Source organism: Amphibalanus amphitrite, unplaced genomic scaffold (assembly GCF_019059575.1).
Source record: "Amphibalanus amphitrite isolate SeventyFive unplaced genomic scaffold, NRLGWU_Aamphi_draft 000739F_arrow, whole genome shotgun sequence".
NCBI lineage: Eukaryota > Metazoa > Arthropoda > Thecostraca > Balanomorpha > Balanidae > Amphibalanus > Amphibalanus amphitrite.
In genome coordinates, this window is record NW_024882233.1 from 166130 (window position 1) to 190399 (window position 24270).

The 24270-nt window shown below is 50.5% G+C and overlaps 1 long non-coding RNA gene and 3 other non-coding genes across 4 annotated transcripts; 1 reads left to right on the top strand and 3 right to left on the bottom strand.

Moving 5' to 3' along the window:
• Positions 1-2135: 2135 nt before the first annotated feature.
• Positions 2136-2979, bottom strand: LOC122365423. Its single transcript, XR_006253733.1, has 2 exons — positions 2893-2979; positions 2136-2441 (listed from the first exon to the last, which is right to left on the bottom strand). It is a non-coding gene; the product is annotated as an uncharacterized LOC122365423 (long non-coding RNA).
• A 1998-nt stretch (positions 2980-4977) lies between these two features.
• Positions 4978-5190, bottom strand: LOC122365429. Its single transcript, XR_006253739.1, has one exon. It is a non-coding gene; the product is annotated as a small nucleolar RNA U3 (small nucleolar RNA).
• Positions 5191-10357: 5167 nt separating this feature from the next.
• Positions 10358-10475, top strand: LOC122365436. Its single transcript, XR_006253746.1, has one exon. It is a non-coding gene; the product is annotated as a U5 spliceosomal RNA (small nuclear RNA).
• Positions 10476-20840: 10365 nt separating this feature from the next.
• Positions 20841-21008, bottom strand: LOC122365425. The gene has a single exon (XR_006253735.1). It is a non-coding gene; the product is annotated as a U1 spliceosomal RNA (small nuclear RNA).
• Positions 21009-24270: the final 3262 nt, after the last annotated feature.

Sequence of the window (24270 nt, forward strand, 5' to 3'; positions counted from 1 at the left end):
GTACCTACACGTTTCAGTGCTTCAAGCACCGTCAAAGTCAGTGTGTCAACTTTCAAAGAAACTAGATGGCCATGATTGCGCGATAACTGTACGTTTCGATAGATATTGTTGATGAGGGCTTATATATAAGTAGGGGTGAATTCGGCTGTTACTTCATTAAACTGTATGGTACGCATGTACGGCTTTTCGAGGAGCGCTGTAGATCCGATTGTTGGAAATTTGAATTATTTATGAAAAACGGCCGCCCGCCGACAAACGCAAACACCGCAAAAAAAAACGCGCAAAATGGACGCCCGAAACACCAAGGCAAACATCGCAAAAAAATTAAAAAACTCAAGCGCACGACCGCCGCAAACCGCAAACAACACCGCAAATGCCGCAAAAAAATGAAAACTGCCCGCATCGCAAGCACGACCGCCGCCAACCGCAAACGCCTCCAAAAATCGTGGTGAGATTACGGTTAGTTAGTTTTAGGTGGAAATTACTGGTCAGATTAACTGCATGACACAGTATTTTTACTAAAAACGAGTTTATCTATAGAATGATGTCTATATTATAGGAATCAACTAATGTCTGAACCGGGACAGATGAGAAATGTGACTGGGGGTGCACCCTCCCCATCCCCCACCTACCCCGTCCACCGCATTGGCGCCGTGGCCGTCAATAACCAAAAACATGTTAAGTTTTGGCAACGATAATTATCTTTAATTTCCAGCATAGGTGCATTCCGCGGTAATCCTACCAAAACCCTACGGCAACTCGCTGCATTGATAAGGACAAGATATAAAGCTGTGCTGTGCTTTATGACAAGCGTACAGAAAAAGAAATGTATAAAAGTGGGTGGCTGTACTCACCAAAGAAGAAAACGGCGCCACCCCTCTCAATTCGACCGTGCTTTGACCTGAACTGCCTCCCATGTTTTAGCACCCAACACTACCGCTGCCACAATCATTGCGCTGATAAGTACGCAATAAGCACACCACCGCTAGATCACGTTCCTCTCCCCGCACACACAGAACGCAACTGACCGAGAACGCAGACGCACCGACTACCGAGCCACCGGAGCCGCTACGTTCACATGAGACGGCCGCCGGCCTCCCCCCTTCCCTCCCCCTCCCTCGGAGACGGCCGGCCGTCCGACCAATCAGCACGCAGGAACGAGATGCGTCGCCGGCGGGCAGAGCGCGGGGGTGCCCCCGGGCTGGGAAGCCTACGAGACTCCCACGGCTGCCAAGGGATGTCTTTGGGCTGGGAAGCTCCCGAGCTTTCCACGGCTGATGAAAACGTGCTAGGTGGTGGTCTGGATGATGTGTTTCCTATGAGGATGCTAACTTTATTAGAGGAAGGATTTACGTAAAATTTTGAAGTAACAGGGATTAACAATCATCCGAGTTCCGAGCATGTTTTGATACATATTTACGGATGTTAAGATTCGGACTTGCAAGCTTAATCTGCAAAGAAGTAGCTCAATATCAATACAGTTTTGAAAGCAGGTGATTGAAAAGTGTTCTTGAAATGGTTTCGGAGTCCGGCTGAAGTCAGACGAGATCCCTGTTCAACAGTCGTATCTAGGGTTTAGGAGTGCAAGTCCAGTTCCTGTGCGGGCTGTCGCCGTCCGGCTGTCAGGTGCCGTCACTGCCCATTGTGACTGTCAACTGCTTCCACTCCGAGCTCCTGAAAATGTCGAGTGAGTAAAGGGCTGTGATTTTTTCGGAGGTATTCGTTAGCCGGTTCCCGCCTTTAGTTTAAGTAGACGTGTGCGCGAACTCTATCAGCACTGAAAACTTTTTTCACCTTCCTCGGGTGTAAACACCTCAGGAGGGTGTAGCTGAAATTCTGCGTTTTTTACCCTCGTCTAAGGTGTAATATTTACACTCAAATAAAGTGTAACAAGACACTCGCCCGGGGCGTTGACTTTGCACGTTTACACTCTCCAGGCGGATGAAAAGGCGGGTACACTCGTGATTGACCTTTTACTCTAGTGTTACACCTAGAGCAGAGCACGCCTTCCGAGTGTATATATCGATCCGATTTCGGGTGTTGTTGATTCCAGATCCCCTTCCCCTTTCCTCCCCCCCTTTCCTCTGCACCGGTCGCGCTCACGCTCTTTACGAAGAATAAACACCAGTATAATGTCAGAATATTTTAACGTTTATTGGACGTTGATCCGTGCAACAAGTACATGAAACGGCGAGTCCTCTGCAGATATGAACCGGGGCTAGGCGTTCGAGTCCAGCGCCTTCGAGCGCGCTCGAAAAAGATAGCGATGTTCGTGATGTACAGCTCGTCCTGCATGTTCGCCATTGTTCGGAATTTGGCGATCTTCTACCTTTCGACCCAAAGTGCGCCATCTGCGATGGTGGACGGTCCGTTCGTTGTCGCAGGGCCAAAAACGACCTGCTCCTCACGCATCTCGAGTAGAAGGTGTTCGAGTTCCTTCTCTGAAACACACATGGGAAGCGAAATTACTCATACTTGCCGCTGCCAGAAACTTTAACCCGCGCCCGGGTGGGCCTCTCAGCCAACTTCGCCATGGGGGGAGGGGGGCACACCAGGTTATCTAAGAAAGTATAGCTAAGACGCAGACAAAAGCAACATATAGCTCGTTATAGATCGTTCAGAATCATTCAGGTCATTTTTTGATCAGGTCATTACTGAGGTCACTGGAGGTATCCAAACGTAAAAATTTCACGAAGTTCTAGTATTAAACAAGGATGAAGCAAAAACCAATAATCCTAGTGCCATAAATATCATCAAGAGAAGCAGAGCAGAGCCAGCACCACGGCGCGCCTCATTTTACCCATCCCTGCATCACAAATTAGCTTTGGAAATCACGCACGTCCTAATTTTTCGAGAAAAAGTATAATCTCGAAAATGCTGTCATCTACTTACCCGTTCCGGAGCAGGTGGGTCTTCCTCAATGCTCAATAGTCACACCAGCTCAGCACACTAACAACCACGTTCGTTGAAGCAGAATGGCGCACTGAAAGCCGCGTGGGTGCGAGCGGCGTCACGCGCATGCGCCTTTGCCGTCCGGTACATTACACTTAAACATAACATAACATGTATTCCATGTAACAGCAGGCCACTTGGGCCCAACGAGGTTACAGGTAGATGAACAAACACTGTATGTAAAACACGGTACAATTACACCATTTCATCGAACACTAGCCCACGCTGTTTATGATACAAGTCTAACTCATTTTTAAAATTACTTAAGGAGGAACTATTGATAACTCTAGGAGGTAAACCGTTCCAAGCTTCTATGACCCTACTGGTAAAAAAGGACTGTCTTAACTTGGTTCTGGAAAATTTCTTTACTAGTTTGCACCCATTTCCTCTCGTACGAGAAGGCGAGATTATACTTCAGAGCAGTGTTGAGCCAAGACAAAAATGCGGCAATCGCAGATCAAGGATCCTTTGTCAATAACACAGCACACATGAAGCGCGATCATCTACACTACAGGAAGGTGTTATTCGTAAATGAACAAAAGCTATAGGTGTTAAAGGTCAGAATTGCACTTCCATAAGGTGTTGTTTGAGTGTGATTTGCACACTAACGAGGTGTAATTTCGCTTTGATCAGTTTCTAAGCGTAATTGCCGTGTTATAGACCTGCGTATAGTGCTCAGTCTGCTATTTACACCTTTAGGTGGTGTTAATACGGCGATGTGAGTGTAAAAATGCTTTCAGTGAGTAATCACTCCCTGTCCTGTCCAATCTCCCTCAGTTATCACTGTCTGTCCCCGCCATTAGTTACCGCCCCCACCCTCACCCAATGTCCCTCAGTAATCGTACCAAATGTGTCCAAATGAAGTCGTACCAAATGTGACCAAAATAAGTGTGTTCGATAACCTTTGTCAAACGGCCTGTTTCCACCACTCTGGATCTGCATTCTGGGACATGACTATGAGTGCTGCAAACTGCCTTATGAACGAACATGTTAACGGTTTAATTTTCCAAATTTCTTCCGGGTGGCGTTGGAACCAGAGTTTTCTTGTTGACGGCCTTGCTCGTAAAACATCCTTTAAGCCACGGTTCCACGGTATCAGATGCTCCGCCGGTGCTAGCGGTTCCTCCGGCGCCGTGCCTGGCGTCGCCCCTGCCCACAGGGACGCGGCGGCGCGTCCCGTGGCAGAGGCACGGCAGTCGGCCGACGACCGGCCGGGCGGCGGGTGCGGCGCCCGGAGTCGCTGCTCCGGTCTGCGCCAGTCGAGTCCCAGGTGCCAGCGCCGCTCCGCCGCCTATCGGGATCCGCGCTGGGGCCATGGCCGTGCGTGGAGACGGGGTTTCAGGTGCCCCTGGGCGGGGGCAGCCCCGTCACTCCGGTCCGGAGAAGGAGCCGTTTTCGGTAGCTGTTGTTATAGTTTCCGGCGGACCTCTGCTCCTCAGTGTGTCCCTGTTTGGTCACCTGAGGGCTGGACAGCGGTGTTCCGGGCTCGGCTTCGGGTAGTGCCGCTCATAGTCGCCCAGACACGGTGACTGGTGACGTGGTGACTAGGAACAGCCGAGTCGCGTCCCTGTACGCTCACTCAGTATGTGACTCGGGAGCAGCCGAGTCACTCTGCTCTCACTTAGCATGACTCGGGAGCAGCTGAGTCGCGTCTCTGCACGCTCACTCAGCATCCTTCCGGCGTCTTCCTGAAAGAAAGAAAAATGAGGTAGCGAGACGGCAAGACACCAATGAGAGTCAGAAAACGTTGCTTGATTTCACGATAAGCATCAATCAAGTTCCAAAGCGTCCTGACCTGAATCTGCCGGCAGGCCAGGAACAACTCAAAATTGGGTTTTCCGACATAAGGCGCTAGTCTACCACAAAATGTCGAAGGAATTTATCGAAAGACACATTCGGTTCGGGTTAAATGTTCAGATAGTTTATCGTATTTCCAATTCAAGATCACCTCCCGACATATGATGTAAGAAGTCTAGGTACGCAAACTTCCCACCATCTCGCATCATTCAAATGACAATGAGTCAAACCACTCAGAACGTGAACTCTCCCCCGTCACTTACCAAGGCAAGTGACGGAACGGTCTTCAATGATTATAAGTCACCCAAAAGGGCAACTTATGATCCGCTTCCCGCTCAAGAGAGTCCACCACAACTCCTCATCGTGGTTTGAGACACGCGAAAATTCGAGTGAAAGATCGCGATAAGACCTATAGAAATGATCCTGTAGAAGTAAGGTCTTGGTTTCGCCGCCGATTTTCGCACCTATATGCATGCTTTGAGTGGACTGTGTTGTCAGTTACGACTTTTCGTCGCACCTAACATGTGATTCTGAAAATATATTGGCTGTTTAGACCTGTTTTCAATTATGCTTTGTATTGACTCTCACCATTGTGCTACTTGCGACCATGAAAAGTTATTTTTTAAAGCGTTCATCCATAAAAACCTGATCACATTTTGTCCTGTTGCATAAGCGCCACCTGTTATCACTATGGCAGCTACAGTTTCTAGTGACGGCTACTTGGTAGAGGAGTAGACCTGGCAAGCTATCCCTTTATCGGTCCTCCCCATCGACGGCGTTTAACTAATCATGTTGATTGTTTGCTCATTTTAAAAATTAAACAAACATTGAACGGCACACTGAGCAAAACTGCTCCCAAGTATCACTGTTTCCCGATGGATCGGCTGGAGTCGCTGCCCCCTTGTTCGGTGTGCCTGGCGCCGCCACTGCGCCACCGATCCGCGCTGTTCCGCTGGTGGCGCGTGGCCCGCTCGCTGTGTGCCGGTCGGCGGCGGACGCCAGTTGTCGGCCAGCCGCCGTCGCGGGCGGACACGATCCACGAGGTTCAGAGTCGGGGCTGGACCAGACGTATGACACAAACATGGGACCGGAAGCCGCAAACAGCAGCCTTTGGCGATACCGGCTCCTCTCGGCAGAGGCCTGCACACGCTGCCGTACACATCTTGTCCTGGCACCCGGTGCGGATAGTTGACGGCCTCTGCCCATGTGACCGACACAGCTCTGATGCACGCCGACGGCGAATGCGCCACCGGTCCCTCACGGAGGCGCGCGAGTGCCGCCATGGAGTCGGCGCAGAAGATGATGGGGTCCTGCTCGTGTGCGGGGTCGTCTGTTGAGTAGTCGGGAGCTGCTTGGAGCGCGATCATCTCCGCTCTGTAACTGGAGAAGAGGCGGCCGGCGGCGACGCGGAGCTCCGTCACCTCGCCGTCCGGCCTCTCGATTACTACGCCTGCTCCCGCTCCTCCGTCAGTGATGCCTTCGGAAGATTTTGCTTTCACTACCATTATGTTTCTCTTGCCGAGACACGTTGAATGGTCAATAATTTGACCTTAGGTCAAGGTCATGCTGCACAAAAGTCGAGGTGTATTGTTGAGCTGAATGCATTCAGGTTCTTTAATCCCTCTAGCATGTCTCCATCAAAAGTAATTGTCGAAACTACTTCTGATGACCTCTACTGGCTCCTGACAGACCGGTAGGAGCCATGCTGGTCACTGAGGATCCACGCTGTTTTCGCGCCATTCCCGTAAGAGCTCCATGTCGTTGACCTCTGAAGACCCCAGGCATGACGCGCAGGCTTCGGAGGCCCACGTGGCCCCCGTGTGTCTTATATTCGCCCTGAGATCCTCGAGGGCAAACTTCGCCATGGTGGGGGAGGGGGATGGCCGAAAAAGTCGAAATAAACGAAAGTTAACTTTTGATGGACTCTGGTGATATGAACTTTCAATTTTTTCCAGCTTCATGAGGATAAATATATTTTCGTAACACAATCATTGCAGTCACGTTACAAACTCACAGTGCCCTCAAGAATGGAGGACGAACTAAACGTTCGCTCGGCTACGGGCGGAAGTGGCAGAGCCTATAGCCGCTGGTAGATGGCCAAGTAAAACAACAAGTATCCGGCCGAGCTTCGCACGCTCCCCCCGCTCAGTTCGTGCACCTGACGGTCGTCGTACTTGTGCCATCTGTCCGTGGTGGGTGCGCGGCAGAAGGCTGTGTAGTGGCCACTGTCCATGGAACCGAAATGGTTGACCAAACCGTACAGGTGATACCTGTGGTGCTGTTGGTGCGCATCCTTGGTAGCCAAGTGCGGTGACATGTCCAGGTTTTTTAGCGGACACAGGACACTGGACTGATTCTTCTTCAACGCGCTGTCGTCGCTGAAGAAGCGCTGTATGTGGATCATCAGTACTGGTGGAAGACGCCAGATGTCAAGCCGCTTGGTGGCCCCGTCGCTGCTTTGACCTCCGGGCAAGTCCAGCCGCTGATTGTGTCGCCCTCCACAAAAAGCTGGATGCACTCGTGGAGCGAGCACTGACTGGCGCTGGCAGGCATAGGCACGGAGAGGTGTGAAAATGCCTCTAACTTCGCCGAGTGGTTCCCGCCGCTGACGAAGCGCAGCGTGGACTTGTACTGGCCCCCGAACAGGTTCGAGATCGGAGACTGGTTGCTGCTCTGGGAGTCGTCGTGGAGGAGCTTGATGGCATGGGAGTCTGGGACACCGTCATTACCCTGCCCTCTGAGCATTTGCTTTCGGGATGCGTCGATCAGCTTCTCGTGCAAAGAGTTCAACCTTCAATTGACCTGAATTCTGAAACATGACTGAAATAATTTCTTCGTGATTTTCGACGTTGGCTTCAGAATGCCGCCTACCCAGTGGCGGCGGAAGCAGGGGGGCAAGGGGGGCAGCTGCACCCTAAAGCTTTGGAAAGGGGCGCCTCGAAAATCTGTAGAGGAGGCAGGAAGTTAAGAGGTGCGGCAGCCATAAAGCTGAGCAGTGCGACACCGCAACTGATAAAGGCACTTGTGACACGAAGAGGGTGGCAATGACGTGGGAAAAGTATCTTTTGATATGCTGAAGAGTGAAGGGCATCCTTATCTGAAACAAAGGCAGATGCTGCCGAGTGCGGACCCTGTCGGAATATAATCTTGCCAGGCGATAAAGGCTAGGAGGGCGCAGCCACTCGAGAAGCGCGCCACGCGGAAGAGGGGCGCCTGCATGCGAAAGAGGGGCGCCTGTGTGTGGGACGAAAAAGAAACATTTATGGAGACGTCTTTGAAGGCGATAGCCTCCGAACGCCAACACGAACAAGGGCTTATAGCGTTGCAGGCTCCATGCGACAAAAAGGGGCGCCTGATGGCCGATATGCGAGAGGAAATTAGTTTGTGTAACATTTATCGGGGGCGGTTTGCCGTTTACAACATAATATGAATTTAAGGGAGGTCCGAGATTGGGGCCTGTAAAATTGCACTGTCCGTATGGGCGGTTACACCCCTAGTGCTAGGGCGTATAAAACGTCTCTTCACTGTTTGTGTTACTACCAGTAAAACGCCTTTTGGGCGAAAAACGAGCGAGCGAGATAGTGAGCCCTGCACGTGCGGAAGGGCGAAAGGGTACTTCCAACGGGCTTGTGCAAAGCACCCTTCTAACTGGTCGCTAGCGGTGTGCTAAATTTGAACGCAATCGGCCCAGCCGTTCCTGAGATCTGGAAGCGGCATTCTGCACGTGCGCACGTGCAAACTGGTTCCAAACTGACTTGTGCACGGCACCCTACTAACTAGTCCCCAACCGTGTACCAAATTCGAGCGCAATCGGGGCCCAGCCGTTCTCGAGATCTGGGAGCGCCCCCTGCACGTGCGCACGTGCAGTAGCACCCTAACCACAACACATGGGAATGTATTGCCTGGTGGGTGCCTACCAGTATGCCAAGTTTCAGCGAAATCGCCCCAGTAATTACCGAGTTATTGAAATGGGAACAAATTTGGCACCTCTTCTTTTTGTATTTTGCACGTGCAGTGGGGGTCACTCACGTAGATCAAGAGTATCCGACCTTTGGTAGAAGGGATGCAGCTACCCTACAAAAATTACCGCAAGACAATCGCCCAAGCGGCTGCTGAGATATGGGCCTCTCAAAATCACTACTTTTGCAAAACAGCTTGAACACCCTTGACTTTTCACGTGGCACGTGCCACGACGGTCGCTGAGATGTATCAAAAGTAGTCAATTACGGGGTAGAAGGGATGGGGCTACCCAGCAAAAAAGACCGCAGGCCAATCGGTCCAGCGGTTGCGGAGATATAAGCCTCTCAAAAGCGTTACAGGCCGGGCCGGGCCGCTCATACTGAGATTTTTCCCTCATATTGAAAAGACTTCGCTTTGCTCGCTGCGCTCGCTCGCTCGTAACAACCGTGTATATGGTAAGGGGCGCCAAGCGGGAAGGGGCGCTTCAATATCGTTTGCACCCCTATCCTAGAATACCTTCCGCCGCCACTGCGCCTACCGTATGTCGCTACATGACCCAGGAGCCAAGCTTGAATGAGATGTTCAAGCAGCCCCAAGCATTGCGTGGAGCTGGAAAGCCAGGAACCCCAGCGGGATGCGGGCCTACGGATCTTTGATAGTCCGCGCACTATGCAGACTCTTGAGGGCTTTAGGTGGGCTCGTGAGGACCCTAAACCGGCCCATTGCTAGCTAGCCCGCACCCAGCTGAGGGTTCATACCGGCCTCTAAGGGAAGGGCTCACTCCGGCATAAGAGGACTCTAACATGCATAATGGCTGAAGTCTGACTGTCGAGGCCCTCGAGGTGGCTTCTGATAGCTCGACGCCAGTCTCAGAAGGTCCAGCGCTGGCTTCAGATGGTCCAGCACCAGCCTCAGACGTCAAGGGACAGAGGGCCCCACGCTGACCTCAAAGTGCCCAACGCTGGCCTGGCACCAGAGGGCCCAATGCTGCTGGCCTCAGAGGGCTCCACGCTGGCCACAGCTAGGGCCCACACCGGCCTCAGAGGGCCCACATTGTCCTCAGAGGGCCTCAAGCCCCACGTCCGCCGGGACCACCGACGCTCCGCCCCGGCGGTCCCGGCGGCGGCCGGCCGACTGCCGCTCCCTTCATAGGCGTCACCGCCGGGAGCGTCCGGCAGGGGCGACGCCAGGAGCGGTTCAGGGGAGGTCGTTATGGTTGAACGGTGAAATAGGGAGTGGTTAACAAATACTTAATGCGATGTTCTTGCAGTGTTGTAGCATGTTCCAGAGCATGATGAAAAGACAGGACGCGAAAGTTTCTAGAACCAGCGTTGTGGCCATACGAGCCCGAGAGGGCAGGTTCGCGCGAACGGCAGGTATGGTAAGCTGCAGTGAAGTCTACACCCGTTAGATGGGGTAAAATGAGGGGCTCAAATTTCGGGAGAAATATGGTGCTTTGTTGACAGGGGAATGTAAGAATTTCTAAGTGAATAAATCTACTGAAGGGTTTGGGTCCCAGTTGATAATATTACAATGCACTTTTTGCTAGAGACAATCGAAATTCAGCTGTACTAGCCACTATCGACCTGAAACTAACTATGGAAACATGACTAGTACATGATATATTCTGAAAATTCGCCGGCAGAACCATCTCTGGTTTCCCTTCAAAACGTACAAATCTTTCGCCTTTTACTAAAGATTTCCGTGGAGGGGAACACTCAAATGAGTTTTCGCCGAATTTCTTACGGCCACCACAATGGTGGCCTACTAATACAATATCAGATGGGTACGAATGGTCAATGCAGGGGGGCGACACGGCTATTCACGCAATGTATTCATTTGCGGGCCCCGCGGGGCCTCGCGATGACGCGGCTGGAGGCAACCACTCAGCGCGCTAGGATCCTTCTGGCGGGGCCGGGCGCCGTAAGGTGTGCAATGAATGGGCGGGCAGACAGAGATGAGGTAGGGATTGAATTTGAAATGACATCATGAGCAATTGGATGGGGAGAGAGAACGTTTCTAATGGAGCTTGGGATGGGGGAAAACCAAAAATATCACGGTCGGTTCAGTGCTCCGACGGGGCCGGGCGCCGTACAGTAGGTCTACTAAAAAAGTCCCCCGCTCCAGAGGCGGCCGGCCGGCCGAACCCCCGGATTCCAGCCCCGACTCTATTGCGCAGGCCGCGGCAGCGACACGGGTCAGGTCGCGGCGCCCGGCGAGTGGGTCAGTTGGCGGCGGCCGGCCGTGGAGTGAGGACGCTGTGTGTGGGGCGCAGAGATGCCGCAGTGCAGAGGAGGGGAAGATAATGACTCTGCACGATGCCGGAAATGATGCCTTTGTGATCTAAATTAAACACCTGCAGTGCATATCCTCCCTTGCCCCATTCCTATTTTATCATAATCCTTCAATAATATAATGCCCATTCAGCGCAAGCAAGCAAACAAAACAACCCGTTTAGCAGCGACATCATCTCGGATAAAAAAGCGACGTTGATGATTAGAATAGACTTAGCGCGAGGGCAAATGGAGGGGTATAACTATATGTATCACATACCTACCGAGTATTTTATTCCCATCTAGCGAATTAAGATTGGGGATCTTGTCCAACAAGTCAGCGGCCGTTCTAGACACAGAGTAATGCTTTGTTTTCGGTCGCATCATTATTTGCAATAATTCGAAGCGAGGTTTAACCCTCGCCGGCCGAGAAGAAGGGGTGGATGCCGCCACCATGCATTTTTTTTTTGCGGTAGCTCAAAGCACACTGATGATGGAAGGCTGACATTTCACATGCCTTACATTTCATTCAAACCGGATCACTTGACATCAACCACGTTTTCAGGTCAGGTTACTTAACTATGACGTCTTAGGTAAGCCTCTGCACGGTTGTCGGTTATAAAATGATGCAATCCGCAATGCACTTAGTGTCGTATAAGCATAATGGGGAATTATGGAAACTGTTAATTTGGCGTCGGAAATGATCTGAAACTATACCTCAAGCACATGAAATCGTGACTTCATACATTCTTGGCAAGGTCTAATGCTTCACTTTTGCATTGTTCACCTTGCGTGGCGTCATTTATGACGTCACTAGGGTCATAGGAGTGTTTCGTCAATAACTCCCGATCAAAATGAGCTAGCCAGTCGGGACAGCCATCAATGGACTTTGCAAGACTTGCCGAATCAAATGTTATGCAACATTTCCTCCTTTCAACAGCTTTGTGACCTGCGCTGCCCTGACATGACATTGACCTGAGGTAAACATCCTATATAAATTGCTTCACCTAAACAAAAAAGCATATAAATCAACACGTCTGAGAACAGAAAACACGATTGTATCGAAATGACGATAATGCATTTAGTTATTTACTAAGAACCGATCAAATGCCTTGGGGCCCTTGACCTGCCCTAAGAGGTCACTGATATTTAAAAATGGGGTGCCAGTCGCTGCGTCACGTAACGACGCAAGCGCCCGTTTTTTTTTTTCCGCGAGGCTCTAGTAGCTAGCTCAATTATAGGAGCTAAACATGGGGTCGGGGAATCGCTCCCTTCTCACTCATCATTTGGCCGGGATAGTGTTTGCAATTATTGTTAAAATCTAGCATTTTAAGATTTCAAATGACCCATTTTCCCCCGCCCAAGTCTTTCAATTCAAGGTCATAACACCAGGTCACGTTAAGTGACCTTACCTCAAGGAATGTTCCTGTGCTCATCATATCTAAATACACCGACTAACCGATCGCTTCAGAACTTTCAGCGTTTTTAATGGGCAACAGTACAGGGTGTCTCAAAAGTTCGCTTACACATTTCCCATGTCAATAAAGCATATAAGAACCGGCCAAAAATCAAAGGTTTTGGTGTCCGTGTGTACACTAGACAAATATGCATGCTTTGACAACTGATTCGGAAGGTTTGAAACCAAACCCTTTGCTGTATCTCCAAAAATATTTGCCCATACCGATTTTCGTCACTCCGTCAGCTGCCGGAGGCTGATAAAAGGCTACCAGCTTTCAAGCTATTGTAGGGGAATCCCCCGCAGTTTCTGCGTCGGATTTAGGTTTGACGAGCTCCCCGGCAACATCCGCTTCTCCCTGAAAGCCGATAGCTTGCATCGACACCATCCGTGAGTATTTTGTAGGTCTTCTCTGACGCTAACTCCTTCATGAATGACTGGCGCCGACCTCCCAGGCACCATTTTCCTTTTCAAAACAACCCCATTCCTGAACAAATGGGAAGTGCCAGGGGCAAATTTTTCGCAGCATATCGTAGCAGAATGTGTCGGCCGTCTGTTTCTTAGACACATTTTGCAAAATTTGCAAATCCCGAACGCTCGTCATTCCCAATGCCAAGACCTTCGCTGGGTTCCGGAGTGTTTTCCTCAGGAGAGGTTCTGCTTCGTAAACGGCCAAAACCTGTCCATCGTGCGGTTTTGTCCGGATTTTGTGTGTAAAAGAAAGCTATTTGCTCCAGATCTGCCTCTTGAAACTTCGTTAGATAAAACTTTACATTAATTGACACTTTTGGAGGGTCACTTGTCCTCGGCATTGACGATTTTCGCATTATTTTCCCTCAAAATTTAGCGTTATAGATATTATAAACAATTTTAAATGATATTTTGTCTTTACTTTATGATGACCTGCAATTTTTGAAACTGGGTAACCTCTGTCTGTGAGCTTCTAGTCAGTTTTCAATAGTTAGGACTGCATTTTCAGCTGCTTTCCGGAGCACGAGTCTGCTGCGGTACAAGGGTCGTTCAAAGCGCTGTTAGTCTCGCATGGTTTTGTCCTTCAAAAATTTTAGCCACCGTTTTTATTAGATGACCATCATGTTGTACTCATCCTCGCCGACACTTTGCCATGTGTCATTTCCGACCTAACCATTCCCATTACTCGTGAAGCAGAGAGTTTCTCAGCCGACCCGAGTATGCGACCTCCATTTTCATGCCTGATCCATGGTCAGAGGTGAACCCTTTTTGTGTGCTCATGAAGGGTCGAATGCGCTTGAAAACAATGAAGCTGCTTGAGGAAGGTTGTTACCAATGCCCATGCAAAATTTCGACTGTTAATTTCATGTTGATTCAGAATTATTGACAAAAAAGCATGGCTGGTACCTGTAAGCGAACTTTTGAGACACCCTGTATATGTATTTGAAACGTTTACTTTGCAAGTTTGACATTGTTGACAGAAAGGCCGGGTCACCGGTCAATTATGAGATCGCTCAAGGCTCAAGTCAATGGGAGAAAATTGAACTGCGCTTTTTTGGACGGAACGCATAATAAACACTCTGAAAACATGTGGTGCTTGATGAGATACAATACTGAATGAGAAAATTGTTTGTTTTGTTGGGGGCCATCTTTTCGGTCTGAAAAGGCCCTTGCAGAGCTATGACATAACTATGCTGTGATGTAGTAATTGGGTTGTGCGAGCCAGCGACAGTGATATGCGGAAGCGAGATTGTTCCCGTGGGACGATTGCCCTGTCAGGACGGTCCAGCCGTCTTCCAAACGGTCACCCGAAGAGGATTATGTGTCCTGGAGGCTGGAATGGATCCGACATCAACTACAGGTTGGCTGATGGGGTGACCTCCAGCCCAGAAAGGGAAGCATGAAGACTATAGCGATGCGGATTGTTTTTTTTTTCCTGAGGATAGCGAGGACGGAAGGAATCTAGCACCCTTGAACCTTCCTTATACTGAATGTATCTCAGGCTGTTAAATCTCCTGAGCGTTTTTCTCGACATCGTCAAGGTGTTTAACAAAAATATGAAATTCGGGAGGATAAATTAAATATAGAAATTGTGGCCAACAGAACATTATCAGTTGCGTTCAACATACTCGCAAGCATGTTCACACACCCAGCTTACATATGAGCCATGTAATAATTATTTTTGATAATTCGAAGCGTTTTGATAAGAGGAACACGAGGCTGGTAAAATTAATTTCATGCAAGTTTTAAGCTAAAAACTTTTAAGTGTTTGTGGAAAAGCAATTGTTTTTCTCATAATACCGATGGTGGTAGTTGTTGTTATTTACATGCTAAGCCGTTGACCCTAATTAAATCTGACAATATTATTCAGATTTCAGACATAGCGGTAAACGAGCTGATTGTTGTGTTAGATTAGGCTCTTTCGGTCGATTTCAGAGTGGGAAGGATGATAGGAATTAGGGGGAGACAGGGGGCCTGGGCGGGAGTCCTGGACCTCATGCTCCGCTGGGGCCGAGCCCATCACGTGGATTGCCCTGACACATGGATAGCCCTGGGCGGTGTTTCACGGCCCCGCGCTGCCGCACGCTGCGCTGCGCTGCTGCATTGTTGCGGCGGTTGATATGAATTCGGCTCCACGCTAGCGCTGCGAGCCATAGGCGCGGGAGCCGGGGGGGGGGGGCGTGGGGGCAGCTTGCCCCCCAACTCTGGGGCCGTGGGGGCGGTGCCATGGAAATTGGAAACCCAATGCACCGGGCAGCTTGCCCCCCCCCCCCCAACTCTGGGGCCGTGGGGGCGGTGCCCTCACAGCTTTGAGACGGAATACCACACTTTTTTGCAAAATGTTTTCTTTTTTGTTGTTGAAAAAGCCGAGGGATGAATAATAAGTGGCCTAAAACCGGTGAGAAAACTAGATTTGGGGGGACCCCAGGTTGATCTCTATTATGGTGTGCCCCGAGTCGGAAAGTAGTTCCCGCGCCCCTGTTGCGAGCTTCCGAGTCTGTTGATGTTTCCATGGAAATTGGAAACCCAATGCACCGGTGCGCGCAACGCACCCTGTCTAAGCAAAACTTTACCAGCGATGACCTCTAGTGACATGACCTGTGGCTCTGACCTGATCCAAAATTGGCTGAAATATTTTTTCTTCTTTTTTCTACTTTTGACGCTACTTCGAATATCACTTCAATGCCCAAAGCTGAGTTATAAGAATGATTCCCCATTTCCCCTCCAACAGGGTGTGAGAGTCTACTCTAGGCATTCCTGTGGGGCACGGGCTAACAATGACTATCTCATAATCATTGTGGCCATGAACATCTACTGCCATTCTCTAACACCGGTTTCGCTGCGCTGGGCGGTGGCCGACCCGTTTGTTGGATTCTGCAGCTGGCTGGTGGAAAGCGTTACCGGCCGCCCGTCCACCGCCCGCGGGCCGGACCGAGCGGTCCCGCTGACCCTACCTGACCTGAGCCCGGCGCGATATAGGACAGGCAGACGGGGGTTCGGCTCAGCGAAGGCAGCGCCCACTGGTGCTGGGGACTTTTTTAATAGACCTACTGTACGGTGCGTAGTAATTTAGACGGGCAGACAGAGGTGAGTTATCGGATTCGGCTCTCTGGTGGGATTCTAAGACGTTTTTAGTTAAGCTCAGGGTGGGGCAGCCCGCTGGCGATTGCAAGGGAAGGCATTTGGGACAAATGTTATCCCCCACAGGCCCACATCCGGAGCAGCGTCTGCAATCGTTTTTCGAGAATAAAACGAAAACTTCACAACTTTTATGAGGAAAAGTTTATTGATCGAACTGCACAGTAGTGCGCACGGAATCGAAATCCGATGTTTTTTTTTTTTTAATTCACAGAAACCTTTTTTAGGGTATATGTCCCCCGATGTGTTCAAGACCGCTTCCTGGATCCGCCAGTTAAGAATATGTCACGGTCGATTATCGAGCTTCGGCGGGACTGGGTGCTGTATGCGTCGTACCTACAATGAAGAGGCGTACAGACACCTCACCCCACATCCTACTGCTCTATCCGTGCCTCTGGGTGAAGCACTGAAGCATCACGGAAGCCCACAGGACCTGCGAGTCGACGAGGTGGCCGCCGGATACTGCAGCTCCCCGGAGTTGCCCGGGACCGAGGGTTTAACAATAGTAATTTCACTGGTGGTGAATCCTCGTAATGTAGAGATAATATCCTCAAGGACCTCCGTTACGATTTTATATTCCTAAACAATATGGCACACCAATTATGCTTGCCTACGTTCAGGCATTATCCCTGATGCTTATCCGCCCACTACATTAGGGTGACCGGTTTTGCAAAAAGTTTCGAAAAGTTCTGCTCCCCAGGTCTAATCTAACGTATTTGGGGGTGCTGATCCCGAATCCGGCGGAAAAAATATAAAATTCGAATTTTTTTTGACCGCCCCGGCTCTTTGAATATTTCCGGTTTTCTCAATTTTTGCATGTTTTTGAATAATATGATGAATGTAATGAAAAAAATATGAACAATGTATCGCTAAATGCATGTACCAGTCGATTCGGCATACAGCGACGTCGAAATCGGCACGCCGCCTGCTTCACCGGCCTCGCAGGAAAGCATAAGGCTCGGAAGGTTTGCGTTAGTTACCCGATTCTCTCCATAGATGGCGCTGGCGTAGCCGCCCGCCGGCCGGTCGTTGCCGTGCCGTTTACAGCCCCGGCGGTCACTTGCGACCGTCGTGGTCGTTATGCTACGTCTATCAAAGCACGACAGAAATGTTCACTTCATTTTTATGTTACTTCAGACATATTTTAGACCTAATGTTGAATTGGATAAATGACTATCGTGATTGGCGAAATAGTGGAGTGCGCTCGGGAGCCATTTACAATAGCGAGGAACGTAGGTGGATTGATCTGAGTAACATATGACACTGCGTTCACTGTTGATATGAAGTTTATTCACACTATGTAGTCGGGTGACATGAGAACAAAGTGACTAACATACCTTGTGTACGACACATGGATGAAGCTAATGCTACTTTTTCATTTTGTTTCGGTAGGCCCGTTTGTTCAGAGCGTAGCCGTCCTGTCGGTCTGCGCCTGTTACAGCTGTGACTGATTCGGTGGTCAGCTTTACAGCCCTTTCGGTGGATTGGGTATGGCAGGGGGCCCCCGTTTTAAGGGGAGTCTGTAGAAAGTCGCGCAACTCATCCTCGCTCATGTGTCGTACACAAGGGGGCTCAATGTCTCGGCCCTCGTCAACCGCTCGCTGCACGTTAACCAGTTCCATATAGTTGTTCGCTTGAACGTTAATTTCCGGCAGCCGGACTTGTGCCGAATGTGCTGCTGCTGTGGCGGTGGGGGTGGCAGCTTTGGCGGCGGTCGTGGCGGCGGTGCCGGCGGTGGTGGTGGTGGTGGTGGTGGTGGTGGTGATGGCCGCCGCCGTTTCAGACGCCGCTGCTGCTGTTGTGGCGGCGGCGGCGGCGGCGGCGGCGGCGGCGGTGGCGGTGGTGGTGGTGGCGATGGCCGCCGCCTCTGTCGCCCCTGCTTCTGATGTGGCGGGGGCATGGCATTAGGGCAGATGCAGTCCGCATAATCCAGAGCATTCGTCAAAAAAGGCAGCGACAGGAGCAGCCGCCGTTCCCGCCCCCGCCACAGCAGGAGCAGGGGCGACAGAGGCGGCGGCCATCGCCACCACCACCACCGCCACCGCCGCCGCCGCCGCCCCCGCCGCCGCCGCCACAACAGCAGCAGCGGCGTCTGAAACGGCGGCGGCCATCACCACCACCACCACCACCACCACCGCCGCCGCCGGCACCGCCGCCACGACCGCCGCCAAAGCTGCCACCCCCACCGCCACAGCAACAGCCCATTCGGCACTTCCGGCTGCCGGAAATTAACGTTCAAGCGAACAACTATATGGAACTGGTTAACATGCATCGAGCGGTTGACGAGGGCCGAGACATTGAGCCCCCTTGTGTACGACACATGAGCGAGGATGAGTTGCGCGACTTTCTACAGACTCCCCTTAAAACGGGGGCCCCCTGCCATACCCAATCCACCGAAAGGGCTGTAAAGCTGACCACCGAATCAGTCACAGCTGTAACAGGCGCAGACCGACAGGACGGCTACGCTCTGAACAAACGGGCCTACCGAAACAAAATGAAAAAGTAGCATTAGCTTCATCCATGTGTCGTACACAAGGTATGTTAGTCACTTTGTTCTCATGTCACCCGACTACATAGTGTGAATAAACTTCATATCAACAGTGAACGCAGTGTCATATGTTACTCAGATCAATCCACCTACGTTCCTCGCTATTGTAAATGGCTCCCGAGCGCACTCCACTATTTCGCCAATCACGATAGTCATTTATCCAATTCAACATTAGGTCTAAAATGTGTCTGAAGTAACATAAAAATGAAGTGAACATTTCTGTCGTGCTTTGATAGACGTAGCATAACGACCACGACGGTCGCAAGTGACCGCCGGGGCTGTAAACGGCACGGCAACGACCGGCCGGCGGGCGGCTACGCCAGCGCCATCTATGGAGAGAATCGGGTAACTAACGCAAACCTTCCGAGCCTTATGCTTTCCTGCGAGGCCGGTGAAGCAGGCGGCGTGCCGATTTCGACGTCGCTGTATGCCGAATCGACTGGTACATGCATTTAGCGATACATTGTTCATATTTTTTCATTACATTCATCATATTATTCAAAAACATGCAAAAATTGAGAAAACCGGAAATATTCAAAGAGCCGGGGCGGTCAAAAAAAATTCGAATTTTATATTTTTTCCGCCGGATTCGGGATCAGCACCCCCAAATACGTTACATTAGACCTGGGGAGCAGAACTTTTCGAAACTTTTTGCAAAACCGGTCACCCTACCACTACATGTGTTGTCTGTCAATCAACCATCGCTCGACGACGGGATCAATTCTAACCATCGGTATTCGGTTGTCAATTCACCCACCCCGTTTCCTTAAAAATAGACGGGTCAGACTCGGCCTGGGTCCTAACGAGTCCTAGAATCGCCAGAGACGGGATCGGGTCGCCGTTATTGCACCGGTCTTAGCGTCTTTTGGTACATATAGAGTAGACAGCTTCGACCACGGACGTCGGACCGTTCTACGAATGTACGCACCATCCAGGCCTAAGATGCGTCGAGCTTTATAAGAATGCAGTCTAGATCAATCAACATAACAATGGTGGTAAACGCTTTAAAATCTCTCCCCGGCTCCCGCAACGTCCTAACGCTCCTCCGTTATACGCTCGCTCGATGCGTCCGCCGAGCCGGCTTGCCTCCAATGACGTCATCGGCCGGCCGGCGGCGTTCAAGGTCAAACGGCTGGTGTCCTTACCTGGAGTTCTATAGCCTTGGGTCAATGAGCGATTCTAGTTGCTTGTATATTTCCAAAATATCTTGCGTCGTGAGTTTAACGTTGGCAGGATTAAGATGTTACGCGTTTTTCCAAACCCCACATCTGTTCTCCTGCGAATGTCCGATAAGCTGGATAGAAACTTTCAAAAACGGTAGGTAGACACTCGGTTTTTCTGAAGGCAGGTCAGGTCAATCAGTGTCTTGGACTTGGCAGGTCAGGCAATGCCAGAAGAAGCTTATAACGGACACACATTTGATCAGGATCGGATGATTGCACGCTTTTTAAAATGGATCTTTCGTGCTTCCCGGAAATTACTGAAGAACTGATGTGGGGTTTGGAAAAAACGCGTCGATATGCCAAAGGTTTTTGTTGTTACAGATACCTACATACAAACACACATGCTGGGCGGGCTTGCCCCAGCGGGGCACTCCCGTGACCCGTCCCACCCAAGATTCCTTCTACCCGTCGCACCGGGACAATGGAACTGCGGCGCAAAGTGGTCGGTAGTCCGCACAGGTAGTGTCCAAACTATCACAACTTTTAGGGCAAATTTGATGATCGTGATTATACTAAAACAATGTCTATTAACATATAGATACCCTGTGGGTTAGTTATAGCAACGATAAATGAAAACACAGGTTGTGTCTAAAGCGGCACTGCGTGTATATAGGCTGCTAGATAAGATGTATATATAGTTCATCTCGTGATCATCAGTTTCCACTGCATGTCTATGTAGACCTGAAGATCTTAGAAACCAACGAGAAAAAGAAGACGATTCGCTCTAGTCCGCCTGCCCTCGGAATGCAGAAAGTTCACATCGATTATGAACTACTCCGGAAATAGAAAAACGAGAATCGCCAGTGCGGTAGGGTCCTACGGAACAGCACATCCATAGGTCCCCGGACCGCATCGGGTCTCCATCTGAATACATTAATACCTTCATGAGTCACGAACCCATCTGAATATGCCGATGTCTCTGACCTGTCTCTAAGCTTCGTGAACGAACGATTCCCTCTTCAAGCATCCGTTTGTCTACTCATTTCTTAACCCACCTACTCACCTCACTTTCAAGTACTCAAAAGGGTTGGAGCGCGAACGCAACCTACCCCGCTAACAAAAATTGTACTCCCGAGTTATCCACATTTGGGATAATCGCAGGGGTCAACCCAACCGAAGTGCAAAGGAAAGGGCCTCGCCCTGGGGGAACCGCCTTCATGATCACGGTATTCCCTGAGCCAGGTAAGTATGAGATTCGCCGCCGAGTTTTCCGTATATATCCTATTGTCACTGATGAGTACCTTTTTCCAAGTAGACAAGCATTGGGAAGCCTGAAGCTCATATAGGATACTATCAGCGCAAGCTGCATTGGTATATTTTTCAAATATCCTGCCTTCTAATGGCCATGTGCATTATAGATTTGTGATAAGTCACTTAGCAAATTTCCGTAGAATAAGAGAGCATAGACTTTGTACCCTACAACACGCCCTCTATGAGGCGCAACGGAAGCTAAGCTTCAGTGTATGTCCAAGGCCAACAGCCTGAGAAATCCAGGATCCAATATCATAAGTCATAACACCACATATAGGTCCAGTTAGCTCTCTAACTTTACCTTAATTATTGCAATTATCGACATATTTCAAGCTACTTAAGTCAACAGTCACCACAAGCATGACTCCTTCAGATAGTATATCTACTAGCAGCGAGCTCTAGCGGGCTACACCACCGCCATCTGTAGGACGTTGGTGGGGTGTCGATTGGCAGCGGATTAGCGAGCAACACCACTGCCGCCTAGTGGTGGTTTGTGAAACTCGCCACCTATCCAGATAGCACGAGTTTGTTTTGTTTGTTTTGTTGGGCTTGGGTTAGGCCTTTTCGGTCAGTGGCGGCGGATTCGATTTTGGCGTGGGAGGGCAAGATCCCTGTCGAGATGATGTCATAGGCGGATCCAGAAAGGCGTTTTCGACGCTGTAGGGGACATACCCCCCCCCCCCCCAAGTGTCAAAAATCCAAAAACTCCTCGGATTTCGATTACTTACGGATCTACTGCTGAACAGTATAAAGAAAAACAAATCCTGATAAAAGTGTTATTATTAGGAAACATAAGGTACGTTTTGTCTATTTCGGGCGATGCAGGAGCCAGGGGAGGGAGAGAAAATATTTGCTTTAAATGCCCGCTCCCTGGATCCGCCAGTGGACGATGTAACGCTTTTCGTATTGCTGTATTAGAAAAAAAGCTCCAATGGGATTTTTTTTTTTGAATTTTGCTCCCGACAGGCCGAGGCCCTGGTCGGGGTAGGGGGAAGTTACTAGCTGGCAATTAGCCAGATCTTCCGTTTTACTTTACTTTAATGCCGGCTATGTTATTCCGGCCCAAGGCAGTATCAAGAGCAAAGTTTACGTTAGACCGGCTCATGTGACGTCCGGTGGGAGCAAGTGCAAGGGAAAGCCAGAAGGACGCGTGTATTTCGAGTCTAGAACGTCATTTAATAACTGGCAGCCTGTTGCGTAAATCAACTTCGAAGTAGATTTACACAAAGCAGGTCTCCTGATTAGATCGACTCAGATTGGAGTAGAAATACACAGGAAACCGCTTTTCAGTAGATCGACTTCTGCATGTCGATTTACACACGGACCGGTCGCGCGCTAAAATCTACTCGGATCTGAGTTGATTTACACCATGACGACTCTATGCGTATGTTACGTCGGGAGTTTACACAAGGACCGGTCGCGCTAAAATCTACTCGGATCTGAGTCGATTTACACCATGACGCCTCCATGCGTATGTTACGTCGGGAGTAGTTCTGACGTGATTTAATCAGGAAGACTGATTGGTGTTTCTGAAGTGCGGAGTAGTTTTGACGTGATTTAATCAGGAAGGCTAACTGGTGTTTCTGAAGTGCGGAGTATAGTTCTGACGTGATTTACTCGGGAAGGCTGACTGGTGTTTCTGAAGTGCGGAGTAGTTTTGACGTGATTTAATCAGGAAGACTGACTGGTGTTTTTGAAGTGCGGAGTAGTTCTGACGTGATTTAATCAGGAAGGCTGACTGGTGTTTCTGAAGTGCGGAGTACTTCTGACGTGATTTAACCCGTGATTTGCTCGTATTGATGTTTTGTAAGCCGCGAATGTATAAGGGGGTCCAACGACGCCCCCCACCCCCCACCCCATTGCCTTTTGGCCCCTGATCGAGCTAGAGCTTCGCGGAAAAAAACGAGCGTGTTGCCCGTGACGGGAGGAAGCCGATGATACCCAATTTTAAGATCTTAGGTCATTGGTCAGGTCAATGACCCAAACGGGAACATCGGGACCTGTTAGAACGTCGTTAAGTGTGGCTGCCATGAGGTTTTTCGGGGTGCTGATGCCTGATCACGAATATCATGGTTGTTTTGTTCCCCGGGGAGCTAGGAAAGACACCATGCCGTGGGCCCTCCACCCGGACCTCCAGAAGGCGATCCAGGAGCGCCGGGCAGCCAGAGACAACGTGAAGTCGGGAGACCCGCGCAATCGAAAACCCGCTGGATCGAGGCGAAGCTCCGGGCCAGCCAGGTGGAGAAACGAGTAACCACTTAACCAGGGAGCAATTCTGGGACTTCGTTACGTTATACCACCGTAGTCAGCTCCCCTCCCCTTCCCAGGCGCCGCGTGTGGGCGGCGGGAAGAACGCAGTGTCCGACGCAGTGGCGGCGGAACACCTTCAATCATAGGCGTAGGAACAGGGGGGGCCGGGGGGGCCATGGCCCCCCACTTTCGGAGGTGGGGGGGCCAGCAATGTTAACTGGCCCCCCCCCCACATTTTGCTGACTTAAGTGTCTGTCTGTACCTAGGTACCAGTGCTACCACCCGGTAACTTGACAACAATTCAGCTTGCCCTTTAATGAAGATTCCCTTTTGTTTCTACAGCGTTATTGACCGCAATTTCCTTCACTCAATGAAGGAAACCATATCAGAGACAAGACTGTGGGTCCTGGTGACAGCATTTTGTTGAATACGAGGCACGGGACAGCGAGCACTGAAAAGGTATAAGACATTACTAGCACGGTGCAGGAGAATGCGTATACAAACGACCAACGCTTGACCGGATCTGCTTGGGGTCGGCATAGCTCGTCAAAGGCGTACTAGCTGGGGGCCAGGGTGACCATGCCTCCGCCTCGGCTCAAACAGGCTGGGGGCCAGCAATGTCTGTATCTGCCCCTTCCTTTCCACTTTCAGTGCAGTGGCGGTCGCAGAGGGGGGATCAGGGCCATGCCCTTCCCCCCTCCAAAGGCTAATCAGGGGGCCATCATATCATTTGCCCCCCCCCCAAACAACCAATGGGCCCCCATGGGCGTATGGGGCTCTGGCCCTTATTCGATTGTCACGAGGCTCAAGAATCCCACGCTAGTTATTAACAGCTCCCAAGCCAGTCTTTGAGGGTCCTACAATGATCTTGGAGGGCACTTCAGTGGCGGTCAAGCGCCGACATTGACCGCTGAGAACCCACATTGACCTCAGTTGAGGGCCTCTAAACCG